General features: G+C 35.6%; 1 long non-coding RNA gene across 1 annotated transcript in view; it reads right to left on the reverse strand.

Moving 5' to 3' along the window:
* LOC129398640 (uncharacterized) overlaps positions 1 to 9,649 on the reverse strand; it is a 78,185-nt gene extending 68,536 nt beyond the window's left edge. Inside the window, exon 1 of the long non-coding RNA XR_010113007.1 lies at positions 9,516 to 9,649. This is a non-coding gene — a long non-coding RNA (uncharacterized LOC129398640). The remainder of the gene's footprint in view (positions 1 to 9,515) is intronic.
* Positions 9,650 to 11,676: the final 2,027 nt, after the last annotated feature.

Here is an 11,676-nt window from a genome sequence, read left to right on the forward strand (position 1 = left end):
AATTTGACCCCTCCCAACACCTTAGATTATAGATCGATACAATCAAAACAGATCATGATGTAAAAAGTAGAATCATCAGTCTTCTTGAAATAAAAAGGGGAATATCTTCATGATCTTGGGATAAGCAAATATTTTTTAAATGGGATAAAAAAATCACTATGAAATAAATTTTTTATTGTTTATTGAATTACAGTACTTAATATACTAGAGAGGAAAGCTACTGATTGGGAGCAGAGATTTACAATACATATATTTGTCAAAAAGCTTGTATCCAAGATATATAAATAATGCATACTAAACTATATGAAAAGGAAAAACGTACAGTTTTTTTAAAAAAGGCAAGAGACTTAACCAAATACTTCACAAAAGAGGATAATAAAATCAGTGCTATATATATGAAGAGGTGCTCAACATCATTAGAAATCAAAGACAAGCTTAAAGCCACAAAAAGGATACAAAGACATACTCAGCACCAGAATAGCTAAAATTAAAAATATAATTTCAAAGTTGCTGAGGTTTTAGACCATCTGGCAGTCTTTTATATTGCTATTAAATGTCTGAATATGCACGTCTACCATTTTGCAGTATCTGCTAAAGCTAATCATATGTGTACCCTTTGACTAAGCAATTATACCCTTGAGTATGTGTCCAACAAAAGCAGGTGCTTATGTCCACTTAAAGTCATGTAAAAATGTCCACCGCAGGTTTATTTATGATAGCCAAAAGCTGGAAAGAACCCAAAGCCCATTAGCAGGAGAATGAGCAAACAAATTACAAGATATTTATATAATGAATACAATTCTGCAATAAAAAAGAATTAATAACCAAGACAGCAAGAGAAGACCTAAGTAACAAGAATGGAATAAATATTCATGGTTATAATGATGCAAAATTTTAAAGATATCATTTCTCTCCAAATTGATCTATAAATTCAATGCATTTTATTATACACTCCTGAAAGTTTTTCTTTGGATTAAATAGACAAGCTGATCATAAGACTTATATAAAAGAGTATACTGCCAAGAGAAGTAAATGACACTGGCAGGGCCTCAGATTTTAAGTCTAGTAAAGCTAGACTTATAAGTCTTCTATCATATAGTCTTGTATGGGTGAAAGAATAAGCAAATGAAGCAATGGAACAGAATAGGGAACACACAAATGTACCCATAAAAATATGAAAATGTCATGACAGTTGGTGTTACTAATCAAAAAGAAAAAGACACATTAATCATAATGTTAACCACAAATACTATGATGAATGATCGTATTAATCAAAACGCTATGGGTGATGTAGCTTTTCTTTATTGATTAGTAATGCCAACTATGGTTATGTGTGGTTACCAATATGAAAAAGAATTAAATTAGACATATCTCACATTAAAATTAAACTAAATTCCAGACAGATGAACGACCTAATGCTAGATCTTTTTTTTTTTTTTTTGAGACAGAGTCTCACTCTGTCACCAGGCTGGAGTGCAGTGGCACAATCTTGGCTCACTGCAACCTCTGCCTCCCAAGTTCAAGTGATTCTCCTGCCTCAGCCTCCTGAGTAGCTGGGACTACAGGTGTGTGCCAACAGACCCAGCTAATTTTTGTATTTTTAGTAGAGACGGGGTTTCATCATGTTGACCAGGATTGTCTCGATCTCTTGACCTCATGATCTGCCTGCCTCGGCCTCCCAAAGTGCTGGGATTACATGCGCGAGCCACCATGCCCAGCCCTAATGCTTGATCTTTAAAACTTTTTGAAGAACATATTGAAACTATACTTTTGATTTCAGGAAGGAAATGGTGACAAAATAAGACACAAAGAGCAAAATCTATAAGCAAAAAGTTGTTACATTTACAACATTAAACTTTCTGTTCCACAAAAGATCATAAACAAAGATAAAAGACAAACCACAAACTGAAAAATGATATTTGCAACTCAAATCCATTCAATAGAAATATGGGCAAACATTATGACCAAAGCAATTTACAGTAGAGACACATCAAACTCCAATCATCATATTCAAAGATGCTTTACCTCATTAGTAATCAAAGAAATGGAAATTAAATAAAAAATAGAATACCAGTTCCCTGCTTCCCACTTGCATGTCCTTAACCCCAGATGGGCAAATAAGTAAAGTCTGTTAATGCAAATAGTATCACAAACATGAAGCAAAATATCTGTGACATCATATAAAAATACTGAGATTTGGAACTGGTATAGACCTTTTGGAGAATGATTTGACAATATCTAGCAAATTTAAATATGTACATAGTTTTCAACCCACAAATTTCACTTCTACATATATATCCTAGAGAAATTCTCACATTTATGCACATGATGATATACACAAGATTAATCACTGCAGCATTGTTCATAATGCTGAAAATTTAGGCAGCAATCTAAATGTTCATTAAAGCATGCATAAACATTTTTTTCTATATTTTATACACTGGAATACCACAAAGAAATTAAAATACATGAACTGTAAGTCTATGTACTATGGATAAATCAAATAAAAATAATGTTGAATGGTGACTATTTTCAGAATGATATATACAGTCTGATAACATATACATAAAATGGCATGAAAAATAATATTGCATAATATTTATAGACACATAATTACGTAGGAATGGTATGAAAGCATATGTAAGATTTTTAAACATCAGTTTCCAGAAAATGGTTATTTTGGGAGAGGAGACAGTGATTTAAATATTAAACCCTCCTTTAAGGGAGGTTTTATTTTATCTCTAATATTACCTAAAATACTGATTTAAGTCATGTATGATAAAGTATGAAGACCTAATAAGATTTGATGATAGTAATTGTCTTTTCATTACTATAAATGACTCAATTTTCTAAATAATTTATACTTAAAATATATAAAACTGAGCACTGGCCAGTACCCTGGTAATTTGTAAAGTTTCATTATAATTGAAAAATATCTTAAGAAGAATTTTTACTGAATTTTGCCAGTATTTCTTACTTGAAGAAGATTATTTCTATGTTGCGGGAAGTCAGGGACCCCAAATGGAGGGACCGGCTGAAGCCACAGCAGAAGAACATAAATTGTGAAGATTTCATGGACATTTATTAGTTCCCCAAATTAATACTTTTATAATTTCTTACACCTGTCTTTATTGCAATCTCTGAACATAGACTGTGAAGATTTCATGGACATTTATCACTTCCCCAATCAATACTCTCATAATTTCCTATGCCTGTCTTTAATCTCTTAATCCCATCATCTTCATAACCTGAGGATGTATGTTGCCCCAGGACCCTGTGATGATTGTGTTATCTGTACAAATTGTTTGTAAAACATGTGTGTTTGAACAATATGATATCTGGGCATCCTAAAAAAACAGGATAACAGTAATTTTCAGGGAACAAGGGAGGTAACCATAAGGTCTGATTGCCTGCAGAGCCAGGCAGAACACAGTCATATTTCTCTTCTTGGAAAAGCGAATAGGAGAAATATCACTGAATTCTGTTTCTCAGCAAGGAACAGCCCTGGGAAAATAATGCGTTCCCAGGGAAAGGTCTCTAAAATGGCCGCTCTAGAAGTGTCTGTCTTATGCAGTTGTAGATAAGGGATGAAATACACCCCGGTCTCCTGCAGTGCCCCCGGGCTTGCTAGGATTGGGAAATTCCAGCCTGGCGAAATTCTAGTCAGACCGGTTGTCTGCTCTCAAAGTCTGCTTCCTGTTAAGATGTTTATCAATGACAATGTGTGCACAGTGCAACATGAAACCTCATCAACAATTCTGATTTTGCCCTGGCCTTGTAATCTTGCTCTGCCCCTATTTGCCTTGTGAATTTTATTGCCTTTTGAAGCATGTGATCCTGTGATCCACACCCTATTCATACACTCCTTCCCCTTTGAAAATCACTAATAAAAACTTGCTGGTTTTGCAGCTCAGGGGCATCATGGAACCTGCTGACATGTGATGTCACCCCTGGAGACTCAGCTGTAAAATTTCTCTCTTTTGTGCTCTTTCTCTTTATTTCTGAGACTGGTCGACACTTAGGAAAAATAGAAAAGAACCTACGTTGAAATATTGGGGGCTATTTTCCCGAATATTTCTATGGAATAAACTCATTTATAAGTTTTTTAATAGTGACTTCTTAGTTTCTTTTTGAGAGTTAAGAAATATTCCATTGCTATGAAATACATTCAAATAGAAATGTCACTATTACACAAATGCATAAAATCCATAACAAAATTGAAACTAAATTCTCTGTACTCTCAGGCCAGTTATCTTTCCACTGAATCAAAATTGCCTTTTATTAAAAAAAACTTTACATATGAAATATGGCAAAAAGAACAAAAATTCATAATAATATTTTCTTTTGTGGTTGGCATTATGAATTATAATAATATGAGACATTTACTGAGCTCTACAATTTGTTCAAAACCCTACAACATTATCTCGTCTAATCATGAAGCACTGCTAAAGGTTGAAAGTGTAGGTAATTTGGGTCCATTACTTCCCTTCATTTTCTCTCCTGCTGCTTCTTTTTTTACTGATCACTGTATGACAAGAAAGAAAAAATAAAAGCAAAATTGGTGAACTAGAAGTTGTATGAAAAACTTGGTTTCACAAGAGATTGTCTAAAAATGAACATTTTAATAATATGTGCCAAATCTTGCTTTTACTACCAAGGTTTATGTGGTTTCCAGTAGAGATTTCAAAATATGAGAGGACATGAAACAATATGAGGAATTTCAATTTTTGTTTTAAATAAAAGGGAAAATATGCTTTGCCAGGCTGTCTGAACATCCTGATTCAGTCACAGGAACATCTCCAGGGATACTGTCTGAAGCTAGCATAGAGAAAAACCTATTTAGTTTCCTTTTTGGTTCTTAACTTGGACATAAAAGTTTTCTACTCTGTGCTAGGATGGAATTGAGCATCCCCACTGATGAAATTGACTCAGAGGTAGTCAAGAAACTGGGCAAATTGATAACAAAAGCTCTCTTTCTCTTTCTCTTCTATTTTTCCCTTTAATATTATTCCCTGAAAGGGATTTATTTTATGTTTCTCTCTTGCAGAAATCCTGGACTCACAGATCATTTACTCTTTGTAACAGCTATAGTTTCCACACCACAGCATAACTCAGGACATTAAAGGTACTACAGACAACTCAATGTATGGAAACCACAGTGACTAACCCTGGAACCCTGGAAAGAATGTACACAGTAGCAGGAGCCTACAGAAGACTGCAAGAAGATGGGGAAATGCAAAAATGAAATATAAAATGAAACAAAGTAAAATCTAAATGGATACCTGAGATGAGTAATGAAATTTTCATTGCCATTTTTGGATTTACTCTCCTAACTAATCTCCAAGGTAATGCAAACTAAGTTAGAAGAAAGCTTTTCTGAGTCAATCGGGGTCCCAAGAAGCAAACTGAAGGCCCACTGTGTGTAGGCACTGGTTTTCTGCACCACACCCTGGCTCACTGCCTTCTCCAAGCCCTCCAAAGACTGTTGGTTTAGGCATCTAGGAGAAAATATTTCAGAACTTGTATGTCCCAACATCAAGCTATTTGAAATATCACTTTTCTCAGAAAAAGTCTTGGAAGGAGATCTGATTTAACCAGATAGGTACTGGGTTAGTGACACAATATGTAGTGTTACTTCTTCCAATGAAGAAGAAATGTGTCTGGTGTTCAGAATACACACTTAGGCTAATATTCAGGCTCTGCCACATGCTAGCTTTGTGGAGACTGTGGTTAGTAATATGTATGTTGTAACCCATATGCAGTACAATGACAAGTTCCTTAATCTCTCTCTACAAAATGTTTATATGCTGTCACTGCATAAATTAGTATGAAACAGCCTCTAATAAACATTTCCCATCTGAGGGCTCTCTGATTTTTGGTTCATGATCATAGGCCATTATTCTATTAATACTTGGATAATTTCTAGGGTTTCATAACTCAAAAAAAAAAAAAAGAAAAAACAAAATTTCAAACCAAGATAGGATATTTTGCAAATAAGCAGACATCTTACATCATTCTCTTTGCTTCTGTATTCCTTGACAAATAAGATAATTATTAATTTGTTGGTATATAGCCTTTAGTTACCTGCTTTCTCTACTTAGCAGGAAGATTGCATTTAGCGGAACTTTCTGAAGAATTTCATACTTTCAAATAGTTCATTTTTCTTGATTTTTCTCCACCCTAATATTCTTAACTTTCTTAATATTCTTATGTCTCTGTTTATCTCCTTGCAAATTCTAAGTCTCCATCATGATTTCTTTTTGTTCTCTCACTTCTTTAAAAAAATTAGCTTCCTTCACTGGTCATCCTCAAGGTTTATCGTTAACCATTTTCCATTCTCACTCTACCAGATTCCTCTCAGTCTTTTTGAGTCATGAGCCTCTTTCAAAAATCTGTTGAAATGATGAACTCTTTCAGAGAAGTGTGAGGACTGGGGGGTAGGGGGCATATTCACAAATTTTACATATCATTTTGAGGGACTTATTGATCTCCTTGCTTTATGACTGCTGATAGACAAACACCTGCTCTCCAACTTCAGTATCTAATCTGTGTTGATTGTCCCAAATCTTCATTTTTAATTCCCAGTCTCTATCCAGTACTCAAGACCCATATGTACAACTAACTAGTAAATGTGTCCATTTGGAAATTCCATAAGCACCTCAAACTCAACATGCCTAAACTAAACATATCTTCTTCCTATCTAAATCTTGTATTCTCTGCCTTGTTGTCTGACAGAGTAAATATCACCATCCACTGAAGTATCTGAGGTTAAAATCTTGGTCACCCTAGACTTTTCCTTCTGCCTCATTTTCTACAATTATTCACTAAGTTCTACAAATCTGAAAATTTTTTTTTTGCAATTGTCATTGATCAGATCCCAATAACTTCTTGCCCATATTAGTGACATAGACTAAAATCATGTTTAATTACATAATTAATAAAAAAACTTTCTCCTTGTAAAAAATCCAAATAATATAAAAGTACAAATGGTGAATTTTCTCTTTCCATAGCACATACTAATTCTCTCCTTGCACATATATATCCACTGTTAAGCATTTGGTGTATATCCCTTTAGTTCTTGTTCCTTTATATTTGCATACATGTATATGTATGGATGATAAGACATAAGTTTTGAGTATTTCTTTACACAAATGGGAACATGCTGTATTCGTTTGTTTTCACGCTGCTGATAAAGACATTCCCAAGACTGGGCAATTTACACAAGAAAGAGGTTTATTGGACTGACAGTTCCACTTGGCTGGGGAGGCCTCACAATCATGGTGGAAGGCAAGGAGGGACAAGTCACATCTTTCATGGATGCCAGCAGGCAAAGAGAGAGCTTGTGCAGTTAAACTCCTGTTTTTAAAACCATCATATCTCGTGAGACCCATTCACTATCACAAGTACAGCACAGGAAAGACCTGCCCCCATGATGCAATCATCTCCCACCTGGTCCCTGCCACAACACGTGGGAATTACGGGAGCTATAAGATGAGATTTGGGTGGGGACACAGAGTCAAACCATATTACTTGCTTTACATAATAGTCTCTCACTTAATCTTTTTCACTTAATAAAAGATTTGGAGAGATTTCTATTTAAGTATGTGAATATATGTTATATTTTTAATGGCTACTTAGTATTTCATTATAAAGATGTAGACTACATGATTTAACCATTGCCTTTTGATGAGAATGTAGCTTGTTTCCTGTTTTTATTATGCCCCACTATCATCCTTGTGCACGTGTGAGTATACTTTCAAAGGTGAGATTCCTAGCAGTGGATATCAGAGACTCCTATCTGCCCTCCCTACCGCTAGTCTCAATCCTCTTCAATCCTCCTTCACTTATTCACCAACACTCAACAACTATCTGAGCATCTACTGTTATCAGGCCCCATGCTGGGCATTTGGTAATAAAAAAAACCAGTTGACACAGCTCTTGCTTCCAGGGAGTTCAAAATAAAATGGAAGAGAGACAAACAGATGCAGTATAATAGTGCAGTATTATATATATATATATATATATATGTATATCTATATACCTATATATAGTATATATGTAATATATACAGTGCACTATAAAGTGCAGTATAATAAGGTTGAAATAGAAATGTGTACAAGGTACTCTCTCAAAGAACAGTTTTTAGGAATCACCTCAGTTGGGCGCAGTGGCTCACACCTGTAATCCCAGCACTTTGGGAGTCTGAGGTGGTTGGATCACCTGAGGTCGGGAGTTCAAGACCAGCCTGACCAACATGGAGAAATCCTGTCTCTACTAAAAATACAAAATTAGCCGGGTGGGTGGTGCATGCCTGCAATCCTAGCTACTCAGGAGGCTGAGGCAGGAGAACTGCTTGAACCCAGGGGGCGGAGGTTGCAGTGAGCCGAGATTGCGCCATTGCACTCCAGCCTGGGCAACAAGAGTGAAACTCCACCTCAAAAAAAAAAAAAAAAAAAAAAAAAAAAAAAAAAATTTACCTCATTCTGAGAGCAATGAGGAAGTAAGAGAGATGAATGGAAAGTTTCCTAGACACCTCTTGAAGGTTGGAATTGGCTTGGTGCAGAAATGGTGGGACTTTCCAACAGAAGGAAAAGCCTATGATTTATTGATTGGGTATCAATGTGTGTCATGCTCTGTTCCAGGCACAGAATTACAGGCGTGAACAACACAGAAAAGGTCCCACTTTCATGCAGCTTTCTTTCTACTGGGGGGAAGGAGATTAATTCAAACACAAACAAGAAAGTGTATGATACAAATTCAAATTATGGTAAGTTGTTAGGGGAAAACTATTAAGAGACAGAGTCAGTAAAGGCTTTTTTTCTGAAGGTTACATTTGCCTTGAGACCTGAGTTGTAAGGGCCATCACAACAAAATCTTGGAGAAGAGGGGCTAAGCAGAGGGAACAACATGTGCAAAGATGCAAAGAAGGAATGGGCCAGACGTATTACAGTAATGAGAAGAAGGCCAGTTATAAAGTTAACAGGGAGATTGGTGGCTATGGACTAAATGTTTATGTCCCTTCAAAATTCATATGTAGAAACCAAATCTCCAGTGTGATGGTGTGTAAAGATGGGATTTTTGCGAGTTAATTAGATCATAAGGGTGGAACCTCCATGATGGGATTAGTGTTCTTATAATAAAAGACACACAAGACAGCATGCTTTCTCACCCTAGCCCATGTTAGAATACAGGTAACCATCTGTGAACCAACAGGAGGACACTCACCGACAATCTGACCATGCTAGCACCATGATGTCAAAATTCCAGCCTGCAGAATTGTGAGAAATAAATATTTGTTGTTTAAGCCACCCAGTCTATGGTATTCGGTTATAGCAGCCCAGACTAAGATAGTGCTACATTCAGGAACTGCAAGCATTTATGTGTGGCTAGAACCATAGCCTGGCAGAGAGAACCCTTCATGACCCTGTTTCCACCCTGGCTCCACCTCTGCCCACTCTTCACACGATCCTTAAGCTCCAAACACATAGCATATTTTTAGTTAAATAAAACATTACCTTTTCTCTTGCCTTTGCTCATTGTGTTTCCACTGCCTGGAATGACCTTCCTTGCCTTGCTAACTCCAATTTTCCCTTCCTGGCTTAGCTCAGGCAGCTGGAATCCTTCCCCAGTCCTCCCTGGCTGTGTTAGTAAGCAACCCTCTCTACAGCAGAGTAGCTTGTGCATAAATAACTCTTGTGGTTAATTGTGTTTCCCTGAAGGCAGGGCTTGTTTAACTTGCACTTGTGTCCATAGAGTTGGCACAGAACCTGACACTCAGTGGATGAGTCTGCTGATTGGGGTTGGCACCTGGCCTATCTCCCAATGGCTTTACTTCCTCTAGTTCATCTGAGTTATGAGTCCTATCTCACAATCTTTCCTGTAGATATCCAAGGAGTATCTTTATTTTTCCTGTCTCTGATCATAGCAACACTTTAGCAGGAGTTCTTTGAGTGTCTCAACACACATTATGCTTTGAGAATTATATGTATATATTATAGGATTAATGCCTTCTAAATATGCAACTTCTCTAAGCTTGCAAGCCTTAGTTTTTGTATTTCTTTTCTTTTTCTTTCATTTTGCACTTTTAAGAAAGATAATAAAAACAACTTTGTTTTTAAATTTTTTGAATGACAATAATTGCATATATTTATAGGGTACAATGTGTTTTTATACATGTACACATTTTGGGATAATTAAATCAAGCTAAGTGACATAGACATCACCTCACATACTTATCATTTTTTTGTGGTGACTACAGTTAAAATGTACTTCCTTGGCAATTTTTCAGCATACAATACATTATTATTAACTCCAGTCACCATGCCATGCAGTAGATCTCAAATACTTACCCTCTTGTCTACGTGACCAACATCCCTCCATTCCCCACTATCCTCCAGCTCAAATAACCTTCCTTGTGTTTTCATGTATTATGTGCCAGCCTACTGGCTAAGTCTTTGCCTGTTACCTTATTGAATCCTCAAAGCACCACTAAGAAGTAGTTGTCTCCAACATATAAATAGGAACCTGAGGTTCAAACAAATAAAAAAGCTTAGTTACAATTGGGACCCAGGTCAGTCTGATTGCCTCCTGCAGTGACAAAACAAGGAGCTATGTCTGAAGTCAGAACGTCTCCTTATTTTTGTTTTAAAAAATTCTTAATTTAGTACTTGTAAAATGAGAACATTAACACAAATAATAAACACAATCTTGATGTAAAATTTTCCAAGATTGAATCATTGAAAAACTAGGGAGATTTGGAAAAGAATAGAATTGACATTATGTAAAAGTAAATTAATTTTCCTATCTCAAAATTTTATCTGTAAATACAAACCAGAGCTAAATGCCAAACTGAGCAACAAACCATTACAGACCAAAAGAATATTTTTTTCCTATAACTCACAATAAAATGTAAACATGACTATAAATACTGCTCATCATGAGGGCTTATGGATTCTTTATTACATGTGGGAGGAGCAGTCATCTTGATAAATGTCTAGAGTTGGATTCCACTTGAGTAGTACTTCTTGTTCCAGAAAAAAAAATCATCTTCACATTGTTACTATTTTTTGATCCTAAGTAACACTGTAAAGAGAGTATCTTACAATTTGTTCCATTCAAAATCTCATCTGAGAGATTTTGAGCAACACATGCCATTGCTCAAGAATTTCAACATTACTTAAAGTATCCATGGAGGATTCTTCATTTTGCAAAATGCATTTCAATTTCACAAATCTTTTTGAAGTACACAAAGCCTGTCTCAAACACAAAGTCAAGCAAACCATGACCTCTGTTCTCCAACTAGACTCTAGAAACTTAGAGTTTTATTAAAGATCACTACCAAAGGAGCTGAATGTGATTTGAATATTCTGTATAAAATTTGGCCACATATTTATTATAAGTTGTTTCTTTTATAGGGCCATTTTTCTGAGGCCCTTAAGGAAAAACATTTGGCACTTACGAAATAAGACCAAGTTGCTATAAAGACAACATCCAAAGACTATTTGGAAGTTTAGTTTCAACTATTTATCACATTATGTTTTTTTTTCTCTCAGGCTAGAGGAATATAATATATTATATGATCTCAATTACTTAAATACATTCAGTTATGTCTTAGAAAAATAATTGAGGAAATACCTCCCAAATACTACCAAAGTTATTTATTTGTACTGATACTAC

The sequence above is a fragment of the Pan paniscus genome, chromosome 7 (genome assembly GCF_029289425.2).
Source record: "Pan paniscus chromosome 7, NHGRI_mPanPan1-v2.0_pri, whole genome shotgun sequence".
Classification (NCBI taxonomy): Eukaryota; Metazoa; Chordata; class Mammalia; order Primates; family Hominidae; genus Pan; species Pan paniscus.